We start from the raw sequence: 27,236 nt of genomic DNA, 5'->3' as shown, positions 1-27,236 counted from the left end.
TGTCTGGTTTCTGGTATGAGAGACAAAGACTGAGACAGCCCTGCCCGAAATTGACCTGAATGCAGTGTGTAGTGTTGAATGGCTGGGTACTTGTCCCAATCCACATTCCTTGTTGTGAGTGTCTGAGCGGGAGGAGGATGGCCTGAATGCACTGTGTGCCTGATTGGCTGACTGATTGCATGAATGCCCTTCTGGATGATTGGCTGCTGAGTGTGACCTATCAATGTGGATGGGAGACAGAATAGTATATCTGGGGACCTCTCACCACTGGAAATTGTTCAGAAGCTGAAGTACACTATGACGAGTAACTGGAGTAACTGAAGCTTGACCTTGAAGCCCTGCTGGAAGAGAAGAATTGCTGTTGCTCTCCTTCACAATCTGAAAGCTGCTGTGTCTCCAATGACTGACCCAGAGAGGACCTGGTAAGGCGCCCTCTTCCCAAGCTATGAGGGACTATCATGCACAGCTGTGCTTTGCCAACGCTCCCTGGTAGACAGGCCTATGAAAGGCTGTCGACTGGAGAAGGGGACTGCCGCGGAATCCCTAAGAGTAGCACCCGGACTGTAGTCCGCCACTGTCGACGACCGCCGTCGCCGACCGGAGCCGCCGTGCTCCCGTTTGCCTAAGAACTTCCTTTGATCATTGGACACTCTCGTCTGCATCGTCGCCCGCTTTATCCCGCTGGAGAAGGCCTGACTGTCGACGCGCCGAGGAGCATCCGCCGGTGGGTTTCCCGCCACCTAAAAGACCACAGAGACGCCGATGACTCAACGCCCTTGCTGGGCCACAGTTCTGAATCCTCTCTTTGCGGCCCAGAACTATTGTCACCGAGGTGCCCCGCACGCCTCTTCCTTGCAGGATGCCAACGCTCTGCCGTCGACGAGCACCACTAGGAATGAAGCTGCCACTTCACCGCCGTAGTTCAACCTGTTCTCCGTCGGACGTTCGATGACCCGTGACTCCTGCCTTAAAGGGAGGGCACTCAAGAAGGGCCGTCGATTCCCCGATGTCGAACGCCGAGTTCCTCGACGCCTCTCGATGATCCGTGGCTCCTGCTTTAAAGGGAGTCACCCCAGAAGGATCTGTCGATGCATCTTCGAAGAACTGCACTCCACCAGGTACATTGGGGGGGGGGTAAAACCTTAATAGAAGGAAATAAGACTAGTGAACAATATATGGACTGGGCTTGTGCTATATATCTTTATTTTACAGGTTGCCCAGGTGGGGGGATCCACACACAGAATTGTGCCTAGTAGTAGGGGCCAGAAATCTGCCTATTGTTTCAACCATCTTGCGTGCCTCCCTATCTCTATTGCTGGTTACCTCGTTATTGATCTGAGTGACATTTTAACCGTACAGTTGATGCACTTTAATGAGATTTGATAACATTAGTGGTACCACTTTAGAATTGTATATATTTATCATTGTTGATTTCCGAATACAAAGTGCGTTATTGTGATCGTGTACATACCTTTGAATATTAATTATATAAAGACTGTGTTTTCAGTAATACAGTGTGTGAACATTCCTTTGTGGGGGTTCGGGGACTACACTGTACTTAAGAACCAGCCTGCATCACCTCCTGAGAAGCTAGGCCTTGATTGCTCGTCCATTGCTACCGCTTGAGAATCTTGGCTGGGGTCCTCTGTGCCTCTCCTCTACCATATAGAGAGCGGAAGTACAGGCACCCCCCACCAGTATCTTCACATCCACATTCACTGAATCACAGGGCATATGTTGCAACTTTAAAACTAGAAAAAAAGCTGTTCTGTGAGGATGCGCACTTGAGCAAGACTCTAGCACACTCTTCCAATAACATGAGATTAGCTGCTGTGTTTTTATTGGTCACTTTACTCTTATCTCCTTTTAGCCTACTGCCAAACTTTAGTCTGAAACCCCCTTTCTGTCCTGGTACTGCTAAAATTGTATTTCGCTACCATTTAATACTGCCAAGTCCCTGCACCTGCCTTTCTGAACAGACCCTCCCTTGTTCTCAAATATCCTTGGCTTGAACTGTTATTTGTGTGCATTTCCACACAGCCACACACTTCTGCTTGTTCAGCGCCTTTAAATTTCCCTAAGACTTAAGGCCTGTAGCCATTTGTAATGCATGCTGTGGTGTCCATTTGAAAAAGAATGGGCATCTGTTGCTGTAATATTTCTTATACCATGGAGCTATATTCTGTATATATTTGAGCACTACATTTTTCTGATGTTGACTGTCTATTGAATGTGGGTAATATCCTTTATATCTAAACACAGTTTGGCCTAATTTCTGTGTAACTTCTTAATGAATACATTTTTTACCTAGTATCTTATGCAGCTATGTATGCCATTCCAATTAATGAATGAATGAACCTTCATTCCAATTCTGTTGGCTGTCTCCATGACCACCAGTCTGGCTCAGAGCTGCCAGAAGCACGGAAACTGCTCTCCTGAACATCTGTGAAGATCTGCTCTCCAACCTTGACTCTAACATTCCTTCTGTCCTCATCCTCCTCGATCTCTCCTCTGCCTTCGGCACGGTCAACCATACCATCCTGCTCAACCGTCTCTGTGAAAACCTGGGTATCACTGATCAGGCTCTGGCCTGGCTGACCTCTTTCCTCTCAGATCGACCCTCCCAGGTCCAACTTGGGTCCTACATTTCATCTATCTTCCTCTCTAGCTGTGGTGTTCCCCAGTGGTCTAACCTCTCACCCTGGCTTTTCAACCAATACCTGGCAACTCTCGCCCACTGCATTGCCACTTTCTGCTCATATTTCCAGTGCTATGCTGACGACACTCAACTAATTTTCAGGCTGCCCTCTGCCACCTCCTCTCCCTCTCTCATCTCTGATTGCCTAACTGCCATTCAAGATTGGTGTGCCGCCAATGATCTTTGTCTGAATGCCAGCAAGACGGAGATCCTCCATATCGGCACACCTTCACCATCCTTTCCCCTCACTCTCTGGGTGGCCTCCCTTGGCCCTCTTCCTACCCCCAGCTCCGAGGCTAAGAACCTCGGGGTCATCTTTGACTCCACCCTTTCCTTCTCTGCCCACATCTCTGAGGTCTCTAAAAAGTCAAATCTCCTCAGAGGGACTCTGCCTTTCCTCTCCTTCCCCCAGAAGCTCATGGTATCCCAAGCTCTGGTTCTCTCTAGCTTGGACTCTTTCTAAATCTACCTGGCTCTACTCTCCGCCCTCTGCAACTAATCCAGAACAGGACTGCGAGACTTGTCCTTGGCCTCAAGCTCTGGGATCGTATCTCTCCAGTTCTGAAATCTCTCCATTGGCTCCCAGTGGATGCAAGGATTAAATTCAAAACCCTCTGCATTGTCCACAAGGCTTTCTGGGGCCTGGGACCAAAATACCTTCAGCTATCCCTCCGCAAATACCTCCCCTCTCGAGCTCTTCGCTCCTCAACCTCCAACTCCCTCAGGGTCAGTCGTTTTTCAAAGAAATGAGCTGGGGGTAGATCTCTGTCTTCGGCTGGGGCCTCCCTCTGGAACAGCCTCCCTGCCACTGTAAAACTTGAGGAGAACCATCTCCAGTGTCGGAAGCACCTCAAGACCTTCCTCTGTGTTTCTGCCTGCTGATCTGTTCTCTCTTGGCACCGTGCACCTGGCCACCCTCTGTCCTCTGGACCCAGGTGCATGCTCACCCTGCCACCCTCCCGCACTGTCTCCGGGCCACCCCTTGCACTGGGGTCTGTATCTGTACCCATACAGCCCCCCTTTTTCTTCCTGCACTTATCAGACCTACCTTGTCTGCTGCCTTAAACCTAGCACTTGCAAATTGCTGGCTGCACTAAAACTGTTTGTTGCCTTCATTATTTATTTATTGTTATTTATTTGTTTCTCCTCTGCTTCTCACGTTCCACTCATCCCCCTTCCATGCACTTTTCCCCTCCCCGTCTTCCATGCACTTGCGCATTCTCAATGTCACAGGGCCTAGTAAGATTGCTGTTTTGTTCTCCCCTGTTCCCCTCCCTTGCCTTGTCACGCTCTGAAACACTTGTGGACGAGCGCGAAAGAAATAAAATATCAATATCAATCAATAGGTAAAATGACATCACTTGCAATTTTGGACTGGGGGCAGGGCACAGGCCCTGAACGACATTTTCACCTGTCCGTAACCAGAGGGAGGAAGGGTCTACTCCTCTTCATAGGTGTAGGTATGGATAACATTAAAGAAATGAATAGGAGAAAAGAAAGACCAGGACAAAAGTTTTTTTTTAACATGTTCTTTATTGAATATGTATGTGATTTGACTGTAAGGACTTACATGACTGTATCACGTTTCCCCATAGTGGGGAAATATAGAGCACTGGGACTGGGGACAATGGGCAGGGCTCCCTCTCCAACAAGAATGGACTTATCTTCTAAAGGTTCTACAATGAATTTAAATGAAGACATTACAGTTAGAAGGCACAGTTGAAGGAGGAATAAAAGAAGTAGACAGAAACAAGAAAAACAGCAGAAAGAGAGGGAAAGAGAAGAGAGAAGAAAAATATTGCACGCTATGGTGGACGCAGACTTGAGTGGCCTGCAGAAATTCAGGAAAGGGGTTGACAAGGCTATGTAAATCAGCTGCAGCCTGCTTTCTCTTAACCCCTGGGCTGCATGCTGCAGCAGCATGGGTGAAGTGAAAGCCTCAGTCTCGAGCCGATGTGTGGTAGCTCAGCACCAGAAAGGGGGTTCGGCCTCTGGAGAATACAGAACACGTAGGGGCTAGACCGGGTGAGCGGGAAGAAATTTAAGCCATGGATGCATGAGGGGTACGGCCCGGGTGAAGAAACACATCCACCCAGGGCTGTGTCCGTGGGGCAACCCCAGGCAAGTGGCCTGGCCTGTGTGGGTAGGGCCTGCCCATGGGCCAGTGCAGATGGGCTGGAATAACATCTTGCCCCAGGGCCTGGAAAAAGTCTGCCCAGTGCTGCGCCAGATCGTACAGGCGAGGAAGAATCTGATACTCTGATGCAGTGGCGTCCTTAAGTGGGGGTGAGGGGAGCCGGGGCTCCCCCTGTAAAACCCTGTGCCCCCCCCTTGTACCCCCCTACCTAACACAAGCAGTGACTATGTTCTCCCCCTACTTTTGTCTGTGCGCCCCTACTTTTGTCTTTGGCCCCCTCTGTGCCCCTCTTAAATTTGATTCCTGGCAACACCACTGCTCTGATGGCACCAGTAGCATGAACAAGGCCACCAGCATTGCCTGGGGTCTGTGAGGCCTGCTCCCTCCCTGGGGCCACACAGGATGGGCCTTGCAGTGCAGGATTTACCTGGAGCCTTGTCAGCGTTGTTCTGCATTGCCAGGTCTCAGCATGGAAGTGTGGTGGGTTGTTGTAGGCTCGGCCCAGGTGGACGGGACTTGGGCAGCGTCTAACACTGACATCTCCTGCTGAAAAAATAAAATCACCACAATGGAGGAAAGGGACTAAGGGCACCATCTCAGAGGAAGGAGTGGGTTTCATTAGCCCTTATTGACAGTTAAAAGCACCATCCCTGCGGAATGTGTTTCTCACAATAGTCCATTTTGTTTTGACTGACAAAGGACTAGGACTGTTTTCTTTTTTACTTTGCTGGTAGAGATTACTGCCATCTTTAGCTATAGGGCAAACTAGGAGTGGATTTCAACCCCTCCCTCCATTCAAAATGCAATAAAGGTTTTTGAACTTGCCAATCTTGTGTCTGTCAACTTGTGATACCATGCCGCCCTTACACCTCCCTATGTGATCCTCTCATGATGCTACCACCTAAAGAGGGATTATTAGTCTGTGGCCGCACCACTCTGGCCCCATGGGAAGGGTCCTCCACCATGGGAGAAGGGACAGCATCTAAGGATTCATCACAGGGGGTACTAAGAATGTTAGGACCAAATGGAATGGCTTTGAGAAAGGAATAATGTGTTTTTCAGTCGGAAAGTGCAGAATATTTCATACATGAAGTGTCTGGGGTAGGAGTGACGCCAAAGAGGGAAGGGAGTTGGTGGAAGAAATAAGAAAAGTAGCGATACCAATGGATTAGTGAGAATTTGACATGTCAAAGACTCTGGAACATCACAGTTGATGGTAGCAACATAATTATAGGTACACTACTGTTCCAAAGTGGGGAAAATGGGGGGAAGTAAATAATTGTTCATGTGTCTAGAGTATTAAAGGGTCTGTAAAAGAGATACTTGTTAATGAAAAAGGAGGCTCTGGTGCGACATTGGGGCGCATAGAGATTTCACTACTTTGTGTGGAGCACACATTTTTTGTTGGGAACTGATCATAAACCACTTAAGTTGATCTTTGAGAACAAAGGACTGGACAAAGTGTCCTGAAGCAAAGCGGGCTGGGTTTCACAGATGCAACTTCACAGTTTTCTCTGTTGATGTTGTGCCAGGGTATGAGGACATCCTTGTGGGCCATTTATATACATTTCCAGGACAGGGACATGTATTAATTTATTTATTTATGTACTTATTTATTTGTTCATCTATAAAGCACACCTAACGCTGAGGTATCTGGGCGCATTCCTTGAAGATTACATTGTTGTTACAGTATGGAAATACATTTCATTACAGTGCAGATACAATTGGATACATAAAGCTAAGGACATTTCAATACAGTACTGATATAATTGGGAAAAGGAAAGCTATAGGGTGTTACCGCTCATGTGCGAAGAGCCAGGATTTGAGATTTTTTCGAAAGGTCCAAAAGGATGGTTCTGCTCTTAATGCTAAGAGCATGTGAGCTCCTGGGCATCAGTGCACTGTAGGAACTGGGCCCGGCCACGTGGTTGAGATAAATGCACCACCCCACAGGCTCACAGGGGCAACCCACTGAGGAAATAGTGTTAGGATGAACAGGCACATGACATTGTGCTTGACACAGCCGGGCAGTATGAAGGTATTCCAAGCAAATGTTGGGTAGTAGTGCCCTGAATATGGTTGGGATGTTGGATCCTGATTGGCTGAACGAAATGCAATTTTCTGTAAAGGGTGCTAATACGTATTACAGTTAGAAAAAAAAATGTATTATTTTATTTGCCTTTTACATTCTCCACGTTTTCTGCTTATTATTGCTTTCCGATTCGTCTTTTGATGTTAACGATTTGATTATCAAACTGCTGCACACTGTCATTTTCTGTTAAGTTATTGTTGTTTTGTAATGTTTGTTCAAGTGTGTTTTTGTAAATGCAGATGATTGTTTCTTTGGTGATGTTGCCTGTACGAGACAGTCAAATAAAACGTCAATAAAATCGCATTCAAAACGTGCCATTTTTTAATTCATTATCACCATTCTTTGACATTTTCTACACTAAACAATGTCTATATTGGCACTGAGCAAGTTAGTTAGAAATAATTGCAATTATGCTAATCCTTTAGAAACGGGTTGTGCATTAGCATCAGCAGGAACGTAGCCTTTGACGTGTGTATGTAATTAATCTGAAGATGTAATATTATTTGTAGGCACTAAAACCAATTCATCATTCTTATGAGAACTTTTTAAGATACACTTGGTGGGACGGGATGACACTGTAAATATGTTTGTCAAAAAAGCCCAAGATGGACAATTTTGGAGGTAAAATATATAAGGAAAGTAAGGGAGGAAACAGAATGTCCTCCTAAATGACCACACATTATGCCTTTTTCCAATTGTCAAACAAGTAAATATGCTTTACACATCCAAACATTAGAATACACTACACTCTTCTTTTGACAACCAAACTGTAACATGTAGTCATATTTGCCATATGGCAAAAGTGGCCACTTAGCACAGCATGCGCGACGTTTTTAGCTATGAGGCTCCATCTAAGAAACAACAGTTATTATGCCAAACCACATTCAGAACAAATCCCCCAGCCTCTTGCTTATCAAAGGCAGAACCCGCAGGCAGTAAGAGTTTATTACGCGGCTAATTCGCAATATATTATTAATATTCTACCTGGGAAGCTGTTTTTAAAATTATTTTACAAATCCATCTCATGACCCGGGGATACGCGCAGGAGCTCATAGGTTGCAAATTAGTAATATAAACAGTTGATGGAACAAACTGTGAGTGAATGGCCCATCTGTGATTACCGGGAACGCCCTCGTGCACAACTTGCCCTGGAGACATTGCATAATATCAAGGGAACAAATAACCCGCGCCTTACCACAATCGCCCGTTCATCTCAATGTATTTGCAACAACCCTCAGTGATGGAATGAGTAATAAGGAACACATATGAAAACAGTGTGATGAGAATGTAAAAAAGGGAACTCATTTAAAATAGAAAATACTTCTACACCATCAGTCAGCCACACTGAATCTAAGAGACGTCAGCCAGCCAGCCAGCCAGCCAGCCAGGCAGCCAGGCAGCCAGCCATGCAGGCAGCCAGCCAGCCAGGCAGCCAGGCAGCCAGCCAGCCAGCCAGCCAGCCAGCACGTGAAGCTTCAGGTGCACAGTGCTCACTGGCAAATATGCATGCTTATGTTTTCTTTCTTGGGGCTGGTGCTAAAGCCATTAAAACAAAATATGTACATATGAGAAACACCCGAGGGACATGGGCGTTGCAGGGCCCTTAGCTACAGCCATGTGCATAACAAAGTTAACATGGTATGTTCTAATAGAAAACAAACATATGCACACACAAAACAGTAAAAGCAAATGGAGGAAATGCTCGTTCCAAAACTTCTTAACCAATGAGAACTCTCCTGGCTGGCATTCCATCTGCCTTTCATTACCATTACACAAGCGAACCAACTAAACGCATCACCGTCTGGACCCCGCACATCATGGCAGCAGTTAAGTCCAAACTGCTCAGTCAATTTCCCTGCACATTGCAGAGCCCTCTGAGCAAGAAGAAACACGGACTTGAGCTACAGAAACAGGGGTAACATTGCTTTCTTTTTATTCATACGCAATCGGCACTCCTTTGTGCAGCAAACAGCAGATCCAGGGTAATGCTCACAAGCAGTGTCTGGCCCAGCACATGTCTGCTTTATCTTGTCTGGTGTTTCCGACAATGGGCCTCATTACGACCCAGACGGTAAGTTACCGCCTGGGTCGTACCTTTACCACGCCTACGTTTACCACGACTACGTTTACGCCATGGTGGTTGGCGGACTTACCGCCCCATTCCGAGGTTGGCGGGGCGGTAAGTCCCCATTAACCCATTTACCCTTCCCCATTCCCATTTTTGCCCCATAGGGCATAATGGGAGTGGGGAAGGCGTTAATTACGCCACCGTAAATTACGGTGGCGTAATTAACAACAAGGTCCCTTAGCGCAATGGATTTTAACACCTGCTAAAAGCAGGTGTTAAATCCTCCATGGCGCTAAGGGACCTCGGAATCAGGCGGTAAGGGTCGGCGCTGTTTACGCCGCCGTAAACCCCTTACTGCCTGGGTCCTAATATGTGTATCTTCTGTACCAGTCAAAGGGATTTGTGGGATATATATCATACTAAATGGTAATGGGCAAATATGAGGTTGAATGGTTTATGGTCATTTCATTTAAAACCATTGCATCTAATGCCATTCCATCGACATTTTCTATCTAAAAAATTTCCATCTAATGGATTTTTTTCTTTTTTTGGGGTGAGGGGTATCCCCAAAACCCCTGTTTGTTACCCTTTAAAAAATGCACCTGAACAAAAATTAACCCTTTACCCCCCAAAACCCAAAAAACATGCATTAGATGGACATGTGTTAGATGGAAATATTTTGATGGAATGGTATTAGATGGAATGGGTTTAGATGAATTGACTAGATACCAGTTGAATATATGGGCAAGATAAATGCGCCCACAGATCAAGGACGAGCACTCAAATATCAATACCACATACAGTCCGAGACACATGCTGTGCTAACAAGGTTGCTACAGAAATACTAAAAGGTATGTTGAATAAGCCCTACAAAGTTGCTCATGGTTGTACTGAAGCTCGGCTAGCTCGTTATATACAATTGCATGCAAGAATACTTTGGAACTCATTTTATATAAAAGGGTAATTTGACGGCGAGGGCCTGGTACATTTTCACTCTGTTCTAGCCAGGTCACAGCTGCAAAATGTTGATCATGTGTACGGCAGAGTGCAAATATGCAGGGCAAAACAGCACGCAAAACAGCAGCAGCCACATGCGCACTCTGCCATTTGACCTGCACGTTATTTTCACTCTGCTGTGCAAATGTGTAAATGCTGTCTGCCATGCGATTATGGCTGACAGCGTGTACTGTTCTGCCCCTCCTCTTCACCATACAAATAAATGAAAATGAGCAGTATCTGAAAGAACATGTGTAAAAGGCCTATGCAAGCTGTTATGCATTTTCTCTACGGTACAGCTCATGGAAAATGAGCTCCTTAATGTGCTAAGTTCCCTTATGGGACTGGCAGCAGCAAGCTATGTGAAGCTGACTTTGGTAATATCATAAAAAAGTGACCTTGGGGAGATATTCACAAGGACACAAAACAGCATCTGGGATGCAAGCTGAATCCATGGATCATGTAAATCACACAGGAGCATTGATTCATTGATTGATTATTATTTATTGAGCGCAAGTACACCCAGAGACACCAAAGAAGAGTCTTGAGAGCACAGCAAAAACCAGAGGGGTCGCCATACCCCACAACTCCACAGGGAGCAAGTTCCAAACCTTAGCACCCACAACAGAGAAAGCACAGCCATCGACGCGAGATAGCTGAATCCTCAGGACTGCAAGGAAAGCATTAAACTGAGATCACAAAACCCGGCTCAAAACATACAGCCAGAATTTCTGCTGTAGATATTCGGCCCCACGTCCATAAAAGGTTTGGTGGACAAGGCATAAAGATTTAAATTGAACTCGTTTTTCAATGGGGAGCCAATGAAGCTGGCATAGAACTGGAGAAATGTGAGCAGAGAAAGGGACATGGGAAACCATGCGAGCTGCCACATTTTGTAGCAGCTGAAGTCGACGCAAGAGGAAGAGTGGCTGTGCTAGGTAGAACGAATTACAATAGTCTACTCCACTCAACACAAGAGAGGAAACCACAGGCACATGTAGCCTGGGAGGAATAAAAGGAAGAACCTTTCGTAGTACTTTCAATTTAAAGTGCACAGCCTGGCAGACAGCTACCACCTGAGAATCAAGAGAGAGTGACGCACACAATTTGACACCCAGATCCCTTATTATAAGTACATGGAAGGCAGTGCACCATGAGTAATAGGCCAGAAAGACAGCAGAAAGGGGACCCACCACCAAGACCTTCGTCTTGTCCCCATTCAGCCTCAGCCAATTATCACTCATCCACCTAAACACCGCCTCCAGGCACCATTGCAGCTAAGGCACAGCCTCCTGTTGATAGAGATCAATTCATACAATCAGCTGCGTATCATCCGCACATAAGTAGGAGCGGAGGCCGTGAGCATGGAGGAGTTTGACCAAGGGCTGAATATACACATTAAACAGTGTACGGGACCGGGCAGAGTCCAGATGAACACCACAGGATAGGGCTAAAGGGGCAGATCAAAAAGAAGAAAGTGAGAAAGACTGAGTGTGTCCACTAAGAAAGAATTCCAACCAGGCCAACCCCTAGCCGAATACCCCAGCCTCCGCCAATCGTGCAAGCAGGATGGGGTGATCAACAGTGTCGAAGGCAGTCGACAGATCTAGAAGAATCTGCACCCCTACCCCACCCTGGTCGGAGAGCTGCACAAGATCATCTACCACAGAGACTAGCACAGTCTCAGTGCCTTGACCTGTGTGGAAGCCTGACTTGAAGGGATCAATAAACCCATATCTGTCAAGAAACAAGCTCAAGAAATCTGAGATAAGTGTCTCAACTAATTTCCTGAAAAACGAAAGCAGAGAGATTGGGCGAAAATTAGAAATGACAGAAGAATCAAGTGATGGTTTCTTTAGAAGTGGGATCACCAGAACGTACTTAAGATGAGAAGGGATAATACCTGAGTAGCAAGAGTGATTTACCGTGTGCCCCACCCTTACAGCAATCTGAGAAATAATATTTGTTATCATTTTCAGAGGAATGTTATCCAAGGGGAGGCGGACTTCGTCTTGAGGGTAGCCTTCAGTATGTCATCAGGACCAAAATTCAGGAAGACTGAGCATGGCTGCATAGATTTAGCCACTGTTTCAGGCAGGTGTGACAGTGCCAATTTTAAGGCAGACAAGGCAATTTTGTCTCTACTGTCAACAATCCTCTGAGGGAAGAACTTGGCCAGTGAGTCACATAGTTCCTGAGAAGGAGTAACTCCCAGTTGGACATTAGGAGAAGGTGAAAGAGCACGAACCACACTATTGACTGATCTCTGAATTTTAGCTTATAAAGCAGCTTTTAGCCTCTCAGATAACTTTATGATAGCACCTAGTTTTCTGACGAAGCAGGATTCTATGTACTTCACAATAAGACCACCTCCATTTTTGCTCAGCTTGCCTACATCTGAGCCGGTGGACCAGAGCTCAGAGGGGGGCGGGCAATGATTGGCGAACTTGAATGGAGCAAGGTCATCAGCTACATCCATAAAGGTGCGTATAAGTAGGGAGAAATCTCCCTAGACCCATTAGACTAAGGATCACAGAACATAAATCCAGAATAAGGACTCTCAACTTCTCGTCACCCCTAGTTGCGCATTTTTCTGAATGCAAATATGGGAGTGAGGATTTACGCTGGTGGTGCATTGAACGGGTCACGGGATCAGACCATTATGCTATTGCTACTAAACTATCTATACGGGAACAATGGTGGATAAATAATACACAGAGCCATATAGTGGGCTTGAATGCTCAAGAAGAATGGCATACGCTATTCAATAAACAGCCCTTCTAATTATTGGCCTTTAAGGAATTATTTCCATTACCCGTTATTCTCGTCTTTTTCCATCTGGCAGCGACCAGCGAGATAGATATACATATACACACTTTCATCAGAGATGTGAGACCTTTGTTCCACGTTGTTCCATCTCCTGCGAATAGAACATGCCTTCTTTGCCTGGTGCATTTATTCTACTACTGCTTCTCTTCATCATGTAGTTTTCTTTGTCTACTTTTATAATAATTTTTTCGACACGTGTGTACTCCTTTTCACATACATATCATAATTCTAGGGCTGCAGTAGGTCTTGCTCTTGCCCCCTTCCTTTTCTTCTTTCAACTTCTGGTGCCTATGGATGCAATATGGGTTAGAGATTCTGTCACACTCTTAAGTACCTTTTCTTCTTTACTTGGTTCATTCCTTTCACGCGCCACATGTGCGCTTTTTGTTCTAGTTTATTTTCTCAGCTGATTCTCTAAACACGTGACGTTAGTTCAGACACGTTCTCGGCTTCGGGCTGCATGTTACGCTCCAATTAGCCACGCCCCCGGCTGACTTAAATGGAAACGCATTTCCACGGCGAACGTTCGGTTGCATCCAAACAGTTTTGCCTTACAGCCCGGCTCCAGGCGGTCGATTCAGGTAAGCTGCTTGAGCCTTAACATGCTGCCCTTGGGCTCTCTATGCATTGCTAGAGAGTCCACGCTTTATTGGGGAACACACAAGACTCTCTCGTGCGGGTTGCAAAAGTTCACCCTGCCTACATTTAATTGCGAGCTGACACGAGCCGCCCTTGTGGGCGGATTTGCGTTGCTCCTGAGTCACTGTTGTTGTTTTTCTAACCATAAGAACTTCAACCAGCGAGCTGTAGGACGCTATTTACTTGCCGGCAGTCTGTTTGTCCAACCTGGACACCTCACTTATACATTGCATTTTTATTTCATTTTTACCAGCTTACGGTCTGGACTTATTGACATATTTTGGACACAATACTGGGAATCTCTTGGAGACTTGGAACTTCGATCCAACCAGAGGCCATAGTTTAAACCAAGGACAGCCTTTTGCACTGCCTTCGGCAAACCTGGATACATTCCACCTCATCCAGTTTCCAAGTGAGCCTCATTGGCTACATTAACTTCGATTAGGCACTTTGCTTAGGTTCAGCACACTTAACATCTTTTCGGGTGTCTTTTGTTGTGGACTGTTCAATTTTAATTATTCGCCTTTCTTTCTTTCTTTCTTTCTATCACCGTGTTGAACTATTGTTATTCTTTTTTGTTTTCCTCTTCGTTTATTTTTGCTTCGTTTTGATTGGTTCTTTATTAAGTTTACTTTTGACATGGTTTCTGGTGCTCCCCTATTTTGTCACTAATTTTTTGAATTCAGAAAACCTCAATGACCCTTCTGTGGCCATTTTTTAGTTCTTAACTCTCAATTTTTTGTAAAATTATTATCTTTATATTTCAGATCTAATGCATTTGTGATCTATTGTTGGCATGGCCGGACTGTGATTTCCTGGACTTTCTAGACAGGCTTTCCGAGCCTTTGCCCCTCCAGTGGTTGAGATTATGGTAATTAGATTTTCTCCCCCTTAGTTACTTGACATGGCTGACTCTATGTGTGGGAGCGGATCCCCTGGTTTAACCCTCGGATCACCTTATTTTATGTGCACAGACCATTTGTATTGCTTACATGCTTTTTTTTTCTATTCCCCTCTTTTTATTTCAGGTAGAACCATTATCTATGTGATACTACCTTTAGCTTAAAGGTTGGTTTTATCATTCACCAATTTATGCATTCGTCATCTAAAACAAATCATAGATGAATCCTCAAGAATACGTGTATGGGAATGCCCGGTCCTGATGAAGATGGACATCATCTGTAATCCAGTTAGATGTTTCTTCCATCGAACTACTCTTTTTTGGTGTCATGCTTATTACATTGTGTTTATGTATTTATGTGAATTTTGGGATGCCACCTTAGTAGTTGACGTATAGCATCCTATGTCAGATTTTTAGTGTATGGCTTTAGAATTGTGAGGCTTTGCAGTGCTAACACACCATTGGACTGCCCTATTTGGGATCAATTTATTGTTCCTTCTTTTCAATTGCCTATGTGACAGGTTGATTTAATCAACTAATCAACGTATTAATTGAATCAAATTGCTATATTCATCAGTGTCCAGTTGACCTGGCTCCTCTCGCCGGAGCGATCATTTTTTTCCCCGATGGAGATGGTGGCCTTGGCAACTGAACAGCTATTTGAGGGACTACTGTCATTCTTCCCCTGAATTGTTTATTGCCATTGAATTATTTGCTGCCTCCCTCTGTGACCAGCACTTTTTATCACACATTGCACTTTATATTTCTGTATGTTTATTCCTGTGTGTATTTCTAACTATTTAATAGCCTCTTAAATGAAATTTGACTAAAATAATAAAAATATACTTTTTTAAAGCTTTTTCTGTGGTCTCTATGGGGTGATCAGTGGAGTTGACTTTGGGTTACTGCTTTCATGTTTTTGTTGGAACCATCTTTTCCTAAGTGAACTTAGTTTCATATCCGCTGGCTTGACCTTGTTCAGTATTGTGAGTCTTGGGGATCAGGACATCACCCTGAGCCTCTCAGTATCAACCGGTTTCAGTGGGAATTAACCATTTACTGCTTTCTTCAGGACTATATCTGTGGCCCAATAGGTCACATTAGATTCTAAAAAAGACAATATTATTATTTTATGTCTTGAAATTCTATGTGTTTTATCTGGAGGGGGCGTCTTGAATTTTCATGGGACATCCTATCGTGTTTCACAGTCCCTGTCTGGTTATTACGTGAAAGTTCATATCTGAGCACATCAGGATCTTCACGGTGCCATCAGTGTTTAGATTGTTGCCTCCCCTAATGTTGGAGTAGTGTCTCAAGCTCTGAAGGGTTGCTGAGTCACTCTCGAATGGACACACTTTGTTCTGGCCCTTGGTAGTTTATCCAAAGGTAGTCCCCTTACGTGAGTAAAAAGGATACCTTCTGAACTGCTTTCTTGTTAGCCGCTGCTGTATCAATGAGTTTATTGTCCAAATAAAAAAACACTGCTATGCTGGCAAACTTGCTACCTTCACGCTGTACCACCATCCAAGTTGATCAATACAAAGATAATTGTCTCCTCTGTCACAGACACTTTTCCCCCCCCTCAACTAAAATTGTCAAGAAGGAAACACTGGGCCTATCATGGTTCTCTGACAAAGTCCTTGACCTAAGAACTTAAGAAAGCTAAAGAGAACTGGCCTGGTGGAAGAGCCCTTCTAAGGCTAAGCTTGCCTTGTATCGCAAAGCCGCCACTGACTACAAAACTACTATCCCGGTTGCTACACATGATTTCAATGACAATTGCATCATTAATGCCAAGTTATCTCAAAAAGAACTCTTTGCCATTTGAAAAGATTTCGAGGGCAAAGCTAACTCCTATTCTTCGATCACTAAAAGTAATCAGTGGTGTCTTGATATTCAATCAGGCTTTAATGCCAAACTCAATCTTCATCCCAATTAAATTGCCTCGCTACAAGCTAAACTATTCACGCCTCATAGTTCCATCACTAATGAGGCCCCTGTCCCTAACCTATCTGACACCTCTATCCCTGTGTTCAATTTTAAAGAGATATCAGAATCTGAGTTATCCAATATTGTCCAACACCTTAAGCCACCCCCCTGCCCTAACAACATTTGTCCTCCTGTTAAGATAAAATATGTTTTCAGTTGTCTAGCCCATCTGGTCACTAGACTGGTTAATTCTGCTTTTACCAATTCTACTGTGCCTGCTTCTCTCAACGATTTCTGGATCTATCCAATTCTAAAAAGGCTTTTCTTGACCCTGCTTCTGCGAACAAGTATCATCCTATTACTAATGTTACCTTTTCGTTAAACATTTTGAACAAAGTCACATTCAGTCAACTACAACAACCCATTGAAAATCCTCTACTGGGCTCATTACAGTCCGGTGTTCGCGCATCACATGGCACGGAAGACAATTTGGTTGACTTAAAAGCTAACCTGTGCCATATTGCTGACTCAGGACAGATTGCCCTCTTAGTGCTCCTAGATCTCTCTGCAGCTTTTGATCTCATCGATCACTCTTTGCTGCTGGAGAGACTAGGAACTAGCGCAAACTGCTATAATAATGCCTTATTCTGGCACTCCTCATTTCTAGGTCCCAAATCTGCTCATGTTGCCTCAGGGGGATAAAAATCACACATCCAATTGCTGTGATGTGGTGTCCCTCGGGGTGCATCTCTTTCTCCCACTATCTTTAACTTATACATTCATCCTCTCGTTGACCTTCATGAAAAGCATTGGCGTGAGTTATACCAACTACGCCGATGATACTCAGGTGGTGATCAAACTGACTGGCAATTATGAGTTGGACCGCATTAAAATTACTTTTATCTATGCTACCATTGAGGACTGGATGATCAGAAATGAGGTTGCCCCTAATGGCAATAAAACAGAGCTCATGCTTGGTACTCCTGAACGTCTTGCCAAACTGGACTCCAGATATTCAGCCATGTCACTGAAGCCCGCAACTCCCTACACTGGCTTCCTGTTAAGCACTGCATTGCCTATAAGGTACTTTCCCTCACTCATAAGTGCCTCAGAGACAATGCCCCATCTTACGTGAAAGAAAGGATTAAGCTTTCTTAGTCATCTTGCATTGTATGATCCAACAACTCCAATAACCTTACGGACCCTCGTTACAAGCTTGCCCGCTTTGGCGGCACTAGCTTTGACTCTGTTGCCCCACGTTTGTGGAACTCTCTCCCTGTTTTTCTGCACACCTGCCCTGAGCTTTCTTCCTTTAAGAAATCTCTTAACAAATTTATTTTTAATTCTTACAACTGGTGCCTATCAACCCCTGCATCTCCCTGGTCCACTTTTTGCTTCTCTCTAATGAGCTCTCATACTTGCTGCACACTGAGGACTACGGGCGAGTTGGGCTTTATAAGAAATAATTAACATTAACATTTCATGCCCAGCAAGCAACACTGAAGTGAACAGAAAACTGTAAATTCCAGAATCAGCTGGAATCAGGGACATGGAGGTGGAGTCAAGGGGTTCAGTGACAACATAAACACTGCATCAAGTGCAAACTCTGGATTGAAGCAGGATAAGGTTTTATGTTAGCTCACTAATGATGAAATACCTCCTTTGTGATCAAGCATTACTTCTGCTTCCTTCACTTGTTCATGTCCTGCAAAGGGCCAGTCAAAGCTGTGCGCACAAGATTATTTTGTATAAACAAGCATGCTGGCTACCATAATGCCAAAATGAATCAAAAAACATTAATACCACTATTACCATGTGCCACAAGGTCAGGGAGAGAGGGCCAACACTGGAAAGGGCCTCACCCATGGCTCCACTGATGGGATCAGGATTCAATGTAGAAAATGATGACCATGATAAATGTTCTCTTCATCATTGCCCTTCTCACGCTTCCATGATGACGGGAAACTAGTAGATTTTTTGGCATCCATATTGGATGCAGGGCAAAAAATGTCCCCCTGTTCAACAGCCCTGCATGGAGTGATACTTGGAATCATAGTTGGCAGTAAAAGGAAAGACACCCATCTATAGGGAGCTGTGTGAGCATGCATCCTCAGTGGGTCAGAGACATTAGAGTAAGGTTCAATGTTTATAGGTTTTTACTTTTGGTAGAAGTCTAAGGATTCTAAGATGATGCTATAGTGAAGACTATGATAATGGCTCTGTATGTTTCTAGTTAAACAAATTTAGGAACCGAACATTGCCTTGAAAATGCACAAATCACATATTAAGGAGAAGCAAACTTTGAGGTATCATTTTTTTTACACTAAATCAGAGGGATCTGAGACATATGTTGTCCCCCTCAAACAATAACAAAAGCAAACAATAATCTCTAATTAGAAGATGGCGAGTGACAAGAGGGTTTCTCTGTTGCACACAATGAATGCTTGCTAGAGAATTGTATTTGAAAATGTACCTACGTTAATATAAGGGAAACTAAAGATGGTCTTTAACGAAATAAAGTATACATTATATTTTTTAATGCAAGAGTTTAGAAATGTTTAAACGGATCATATGCATATAGCTAAAAAGAGTGTGGGAGTAAAGACTGTTCACCTGATTTTTCATTCATGTCCACGCAGGGTGAACGTTTTTTGTGAATTACAGATTCTAAAATTTCATATCCTTCAAGAAAATAAATCATCATCCACAGATCATTAAACAACAACAGGAGTGGCAGGCAGATCCCGTGACACATTTTCTGGAAGCAGTTGGGAGAAATGCTATCGGCAGCATTTTAGTAGACCACCTCTGCGTTGCCCTATTGCATTTTAAGTGTTCTCTATCTGTGAGACCCCAACAGCTTTCACACAGTGAGGATGGGATTAATCCTAGATCTTGATAATAGGTTAAGACTTGAAGGAGAATGGATCCTGTGTGCCCACTGTGAAGGTCTTGTGCCAGAGGTTTTGACAACAATGTTAATATCTGAAGGATGCTGCTAGTGATGGCTTTGCTAAGCCCTTCTCCCCTCTAGGCCTTTTAAATGTGTTTATGATTAGCTGAGCATTTTGGTTTTTATATTGCATTAGGAAAATCAGGATGACAAAGTGCTGATGGTCGGTTACTTTTTAGTAAAAATGTGATTGGTTGAGCTAGTGAGCGAAATTCATCATGTTGAGAAAATCTCAGAAATGCAATCAACATATTCCTTATTGAAGGTACCTGCTAGTGCTAGTTTTAACTTAATAAATTAATGATGTATTACTAATCTATATATTTTTCCTAAGTATACTTCAACCATGCAGATGCCCTTCCCAGACCCTTCCCAGACCCCTCCCCTCACAGACACAAAAACACACACAGAAACCACACACACTTACCCACCTGTACCCCTACATTTACCTTCTACCCGGACCCCTCCCCTCCACACTACAAACCTAACACCCACAACACACATACAGACAAAAAGGCACATAGACAAACACTTACCTCACGTCTGTGACTTCTGTCTTCCCCTTCCCATCCCGGCTGTGCCAGTCAGCCCCTAAAGAGATCACTCAAATGACAGAGGGAGATTGTAAAAAATATATATATGTTATTTATTTATTTATTTTATTTATTCATATACAGGAGGATCAATGCTCTTTGATCACAAAAGAACATTCATTAGATAAGAAATCAGATTTGACAGGAAGCAGTGAGCTTCTTACAATGGGGTGAGTTGGAGGGACATTCTGACCAGGTTGTAGAGGGGATTAAATGGAACAGTCACAGGGGACAATACCTAAGGATACATACATAGATTAAGGACAACCAACATTGGACATTTTTAAGTGCAGGTAGACGGTATGGCTAGCTGTGCTTGAGATGTGAAAATGATGGGTGAAATGCTAGATTGGAGGCAGAGGAAGTGAGGAACAGAGGCACGTAAGAGGTGAGGGAAAATATGAACTCACAGGGAGATGAGAGGTAGGTTAAGAGGGTAACTCAGAGGTGAGGAGGCAGGCATTTAGCTTGATTTTGAACAAATGAATGTGGTCTGTTTATCGGATGTTCAGGGAAAGAGAATTTCATGCAAATGAGAAAGAGCGGGAAAAGCACAGGGAGGGTGAGGAGCCTCGAGGTTATTTGAGGAGGAGGAGCAGAGATTATGAGAAGGTTTGCAGCGTTGGATAGAGGAGGATAGATAGAGTGATGCCTTACTGTGGATAGATTTGTGAACCAGGAGAAGAAATTTTAATCTTGCATTGTCATCCATACAGCCCGGGCACAGTACGAGGAAGTAGGTCTGAAGTGAGGGAGTTCAAACAGAGTCCCGGTAGCAAAGTTAATTATCTTGTTGAGAGGACAGAAATTGAAGTTGGGGAGACCAAAGAGGATGCTGGCACAGCAGTCGAGTTTAGATAAGATAAGAGTGGTTAACTGATGCTTGGATATATTAAACCTATTCATTCTATATCTTCTCTGGACGTGTATCCTCTATATTTTATGAGAGCAGATGGTGAAACATGGATTTCATATAACATACTCAACATACATTCTTCTCTAAAACAGGGTCATGCTCCAAATATGGCCAATCTCTGTGAGTGTTCAAAAACAGGTTGTTTTGCAGCAGATCCTTTTGGTTCCACTTATAGGAGTGCTCAATCCATTCATGTAATGGAAAATGAAAGTAAATTAAACATAAAATTGACTGATGGCCCCCAGAATGGACATGTCTTTATATATATGACAATCACAGAATATTAAATAGATTAAATCTATGGAGCCATAACATTTAAAAACATAACTATACATAGAAATTCATAAATAGTTGTCACAGATTGCCTCGAGAACAAGCTAACCCTCGAAGTGAGTTAAAGGGCTTTTACTAGAGAAGTCAAATAGTGCCCCGGTAACAAACTATCCACCTCTCAGTCTCATCTAGATTGGGCACTTTCCTCCCTAACCCAGGCATCCTTCAACCCCACAAAGGTCTCTCGAGACTGGTAACCACTACTGTCTAAAACTCTGCCTGCCTGTTTGTAAAGGCCTAAAGGCAAATGCCCTTTCCATCTGTCTCCATCTGGGAACAAGCTAGGTGAATCCTAACCTAGGTCCCACAATACAAATTCTTACAAGAATAGGTGCCTTCCAGACACTTAGGTCCCACTTGGTTCTTCCCTTTCAGACCATTGTACTACTCACCCTGATGTTCTATCCTTCCTCCCTCTTCCTTCTACTCTCCTTCCTTCCTTCCTGCTACTCTCCCTTGTCTCTCCTTCTCTCACGTCTCCCTTCTGCTCTCTGCGAGCACCATCCTCTCTCTGCCCCACTATACTTCCCCAATGTACGCACCACTGACTATCCCCTCTCCACACTATTACTCTTCCCTCTCTGCACTACTACTATCCCTGCTCCAGAATAATACTCTCCACTCCACCCACAGCTTCTCCCACAGTCACCTTCCTTTCACTCTCCCAGGCACCTTCTCATTCACCCCTACTCTACTAGTGTCACTCTTACTCCTTGCATGTACAATCAAACCCAGGTTCCTCTTTATGCTAGTAACCAATACCCCACCTTGCATACTCCTTCAGCAATTTTTCTCCGCACTCCTCTACATCATCCTTTTCCATTTGGTCTCTTGGTCCTCTTTCTCCTCCACTGACCTCTCCCAAACAGCCCACCTCTTCCTGTTATCTGTGCCCCTTTTTATAGACCCGATTCTGCCTCCATTGGTTGTCCCTATGAGCTCATTCCCCAGGCCAATCACTAGTTATCTTCTCCCTAGTGTGTGGGATACAAGTCCAGAAACACATACAAGGGGGTTTAGGCTCGGCACCATTGTCGTACATGGGTTTACCAGTATGGGGCAATGTGGCACGCTCAGAATAAAATCAATGTTCCAGTTTGCATTGCAAGTGAACAGAGCATCTGTTGCATTGCTTAAATGTGTGGACTGCTCTGTTGAGAAGCAGATGTGTATGCCATCGATATAACCCACCCCCTCACATCCGACCTATTGGATGAATAACAGGAAGACACTGTGCATGTATTAATCCAATATGCATTTAGTATATGAGTCACGTTATGCACTCAGACAACCAATCCAAATGTACCCCCAAACTGAAGTGGTAGCAGGAGATTTGCAGACACCACTGAATATTGAACAGCTGAAAAGTAAATCTGACAGGTGCAAAGTGATGTCATAAGAAGACACGATGACACACTGAAACGATATAAGAATACTTAAAGAATGAAGATATCAATGAAGAATCAAAGTAAGATACATACAAGTATGAAGAAATGATATATACAAAGAAGATAAGTAACTAGATGAGAAGTAAATGTATATTCGCAGAAACACAATGCAGATGAGTCATATAGAAGCTTGCTGCAGAAGAAAATATAACACAGGTAAAGTGGCCATGTTGAGAAGATAGATGTCAGCTCTGAATAATAGTAAGCGAAAATCTCGGAGGAGAGAGACCAGGGTTGAACAGCTGACAGACGCTGGAAGTACAAATTTGTGCATGAAAAAAGAATAGTTGCTAGCCAGAGATCAAGGATTGCATAAAAAGAAGCAAACTGCAGAGTACAAAGGGAATCACCATGGATAAGCAATATATACAGGACATATTTCTCTTAGATTAAGTAATTGAGCAAACATGTGTGAATGCCAAGAATTGACAATGAAAAATGCAGAAAATCATATTTGAGATGCAACAGAGGCCGAAGAGGGTAATGACACCTGATATAATTGAATCAAATAGAACTAGATAGAAGGCTAGATGGACAAAATCATGGTCTCCTCACATGTGGTGCAAGACAAAAAAACAAGACCTATCCATAAGCCCTGGACGAAGTTAACAATGTACCTTAACTCCACTTAAGGTTCCAGAGAAGAGAACATCCAGAAAGGGCAAGTACAAAGGCGAAGTCTTGGCTGAAGGCTTGGCTGATGAGAGATGGTAGACTAATTGGGCAAGTGGGCAGTAGTCTGAAGTTGTTCTCTGCACATGGGTTTCATTTTGCTTACGTGCTGCTAACATGCCGAATGTCTAGGGTTGGGAGAGAATGCCAACCAATCATAAGGGCCTATGCAATGGTGAACATACAATGTTCCAGTGGCCAACACTCTCTAGTTATGCTGCTATAATCTGTATTGTACGCATTTTGAGGATTGTCTAAGGTATGCCTGCCATATGAGGGGCACCCAATGATGTTAATAACACTTATAGAAGTTATAAGTAGATATGTTCCTCTAACCAACCCTCCATCTGATTTGTCTTATTATTTTCCACGTAGGATGACATCATAGTTGACATACATTGAAGTATAAAGCCTTTTACGGAACAAAAATGTATTGAGAGTGCGTGGACTATGACTTGTTGTTCGCCAGGTTTCCCTACTTTATTGAGCTGATAATAAAGTAGTATTTTGCCATTCTTTCAGTCTGTCCAGTTATGTCAGTCCAAGATTATTCGTTATGATAATTCCATTCTGTGCATGCAAACGCTAAAAAGTGCCACTGCAACGCTCTGTTGTCTCCCCCAAGGTATGAACGCTGTTGCTGTTTGTCTCTGCAGCATTTTGGAGTTGTTGGCTTGATGTGTTGACATCTGCAAGATCTGGATGTGTGTAATATTGCTGTCAGAGTCCAGGTCACAGAGGGCACTGAGATTGCTCGTTTATTCCATTGCCTTTCATTTCTTCGATGCTTCTCTTCCGGTCAAGCTGATTGTTTGTTCCTCTACCAATGGCATAAATGGTGCTGAAGTCCTACGGGACAAGAAAGAAACTGACATTGTGCAGTACAGACATGGGGCACGAAAAGGTGGTACTCAATTCATGCAAACAGGAACAAGTAGAGGGAACAGTGACTGGGTCCTCAAAACTCCCCCACCCCGACTCTTGGGCATGACTTGCTCTGGTGAATACATTGCTAAGTCTCCCACCCCAGGCTGAGAAGTCAGTTCCCTGAATGCATCACATGGTTCTGTTAAGGTAATATAATCCAACTTTTAGAGTTCTTCGGTGACAGTACATTAATTCAATCAAGTAATCCTAGTCACTAACTACTGGAATTCCTTCAGCAAAGTATGCAAATCAATTCATTGATTATTGTCAAATGTCTGATTTATCCAACATGAGACCACGGCCAGAATTAGGGACATTTGATATCCCTTGAATATACTGTGCCAGAACAAATTCCTACAAACTTCCATAAATCCATTAACAAACCTTATAGGTTATCCTCACTTCGGACAGGTCAATACATTCTAAAAGGATATGTTTGAAAGTCTCAGTCTGTTTCTGGAGCCTGTACAAAATGACATAACCTTCTTTCCTTAACTATTCCTCTTTTGGCTCCTAATCTATCGAAGCAGTCAATGTCATTTAGCCATAATAACTTAAAACGGTGTTGTTTCCATTTATTTGGACATTTCTGTATATATGTCATGATTCCCAAGTTCCCCAGAGCTGCTGTTATATATTCAAACAACGATATTCTTTTTACTTAATTCATTCAACTTATGTCCTCTATCCCAGCACATGTTTTGTTTCTTTGCCTGTTCAATCCTTAAGTATAAATCAACTTTATAATCTAAAATGCATCCAATCTTCACTAAAAAATGTGGTTTTCCTTTACAACTATTTTGTATTAAACTATTTCTCCCCATCTCAGAGTCCATTCTCAGATCATTCAAAAATGTTTGCCCAGGGTGGAATTCAAAACCCAGAACATCGCACCCACTTTCCTCGTCAAAGCTAATACATGGAATAATAATGCCAGGTTTAATTCTAACAGTTGGTAGGCTGTAAGGCAGTAGTAATAGTGTTTCCATATCAACTTTTCAGTTCTTTGTAGTCATCTGTTAACTGGTGGTAGTTTTAGTTCAATTCCATACAGCAGCAGAGGAGACCATTTTTGACACAGGACCAGCATCATCGGCATCAGTGAAAATGCACCATATTGCCTGACACTGTGCCGTACAGGGAACACTACTGGCATGACTTTATTTTCCAACACCTCTTGAGGTTCCTTCTTTAAAAAAAAAAAATAGTTATTGTAAAGAACAAAACATTTTTCGACTACCTTCACAAATCCCAATTATATTTTGACAGCAATCTTGTGCTCGTTGCGCACATGATTTAGGTTTTGCATTCAATCATTTCTAAAACATTGTTACCACATATTTGTGAATTGCTTGTAGGGTACTTTGCAGACCGACTTGATCTTTGTCAATAGGAACACCGTTGTCAGCAAAGGCTAGCGCCAATTTACATAGGTAGTACTTATTTTGAGAGGCAAATTGGTACATTCTTCAACGGCTGTGCGTAGATAGGCTAAGTATCAGTTAGAGGTAATGAGCTAGCACGCAGCCTTGCTTCAAGACCCTATTTCTACCAAAGATAGGAGACAAGAAACCCAAGCTGTTCAACTGTATCAAAATGTCTGTGTTAGGCTGAAAAAGCTCAATTAAATATAGTAGACCTTGATCCAATCCACAGGCATTCAGTTTAGTCCATCATTTAATTCTATTAACCTTACTGAAGATGTGTGAAAAGCTGAAATGGTGGAAAAGAAACTGGCCATTTATTTCACAGATGTGCAGTTTACTACTGAAAGTAGGGAAGTTTTCCTTAGTACCTCTGATCAACTTTTATTGAACTAAGATAACACCATGCATCACATATAGTGTGGAACTAAAAGTAACTCGTAATCTAAGTTGTTTAGACAGGCTAGAGGGGAAGCTCTGGAAGCACATTCTCAGACTCCCTAATTCCCTTCCTATTGCTGCGATTTGTCATGAGCTAGGGTTACCATTATGGGAATCAACTATCATGAGGATATAATTGTAGCTGTAAATCAAAATTGTACAGGTTCCCAATGGTTCCTTAAAGAAAGATCTGGCGAAAGCTCACGAGGACCACCGAATACCCTCTCTAGTATTTTTCATGGAAACCTGTGAAGCTATTATCGAGGAGGTAAACTATAAGGTGGGAAAGGAAAACCTATTCCCACTGTGATGGGTGGTCCACCACACATAACCACGTCGACTCTGAAAGTAAGTGCAAGGGTTATTATTAAACTATAAAGGGTCAGAATGGCTTCTGTTTTCAAGGTTCTTTAGGGCCTCCTGGGTCATCTTGGGAGATTTTACGCTAGGACTGACCCAATCTCCCTCAACTTCCCTGGCCTAATCCCACCTCTATGTCCCAGGTGTCCCTAATGGGGTTGTTAGTATTGTCGAAAGGTAACCCCTAATGTCTGAGTTTCTTCCTTAGGCTAAACATGGTATCCCTAAAACGATGGCTGGCTAACTCCCTAGGGTTCTTCTAGTTGTCCCTAACCTAGCCCCGCTTAGTACTCTATGGGGATACTGGTGGGTGCTTCCTTCTACCCAGTTCCACTTGACCCTTCTCTACACTGGGCTCAGATGTTATCACTTTCCTAATTGCAACAGCCAGTCTACTACCAATACCTCTAATTTCGCCTTCTTTCCTCCTCTCTGCTACACCACCTTCTATTCCCCCTCTACTGTTACCACACTACCACCACTACTTCTCTCCCCTGTTCCTACTACTCCTACTACTCTGACAAACCCTCTTCCACTACTGTCACTCCCAATACAACCACTGCCACTAACTACCGTCCACTACTACCAACTACAACTTTCTGCTAATACTACCACACCCAACTGTTAAGATGGAGTTCTAAACTCTGACCTGGTGGGCAGAGGTTTATGAGGCCACTCTCGGTTTAGTGAAACAGGGGAACCTTCTGGACAATCCAGGTAGCTTGGCAGGCGGTCAAGACTAAGTCTCAGGAGGGGTGAGAATGATCAGAAGACCACAAGGAGTACACACAGCAACGAAGCACAAAGTACACTTAGACAAGTGTATATAAACGTATCTAAGTTTCCTATCGCAGCCGGCAGACAACGGGTGAAGGGTCCA

The sequence above is a fragment of the Ambystoma mexicanum genome, chromosome 4q (genome assembly GCF_040938575.1).
Source record: "Ambystoma mexicanum isolate Mex_15411 chromosome 4q, UKY_AmexF1_1, whole genome shotgun sequence".
NCBI classification, from domain to species: domain Eukaryota; kingdom Metazoa; phylum Chordata; class Amphibia; order Caudata; family Ambystomatidae; genus Ambystoma; species Ambystoma mexicanum.
This window is presented reverse-complemented; position numbering follows the sequence as displayed.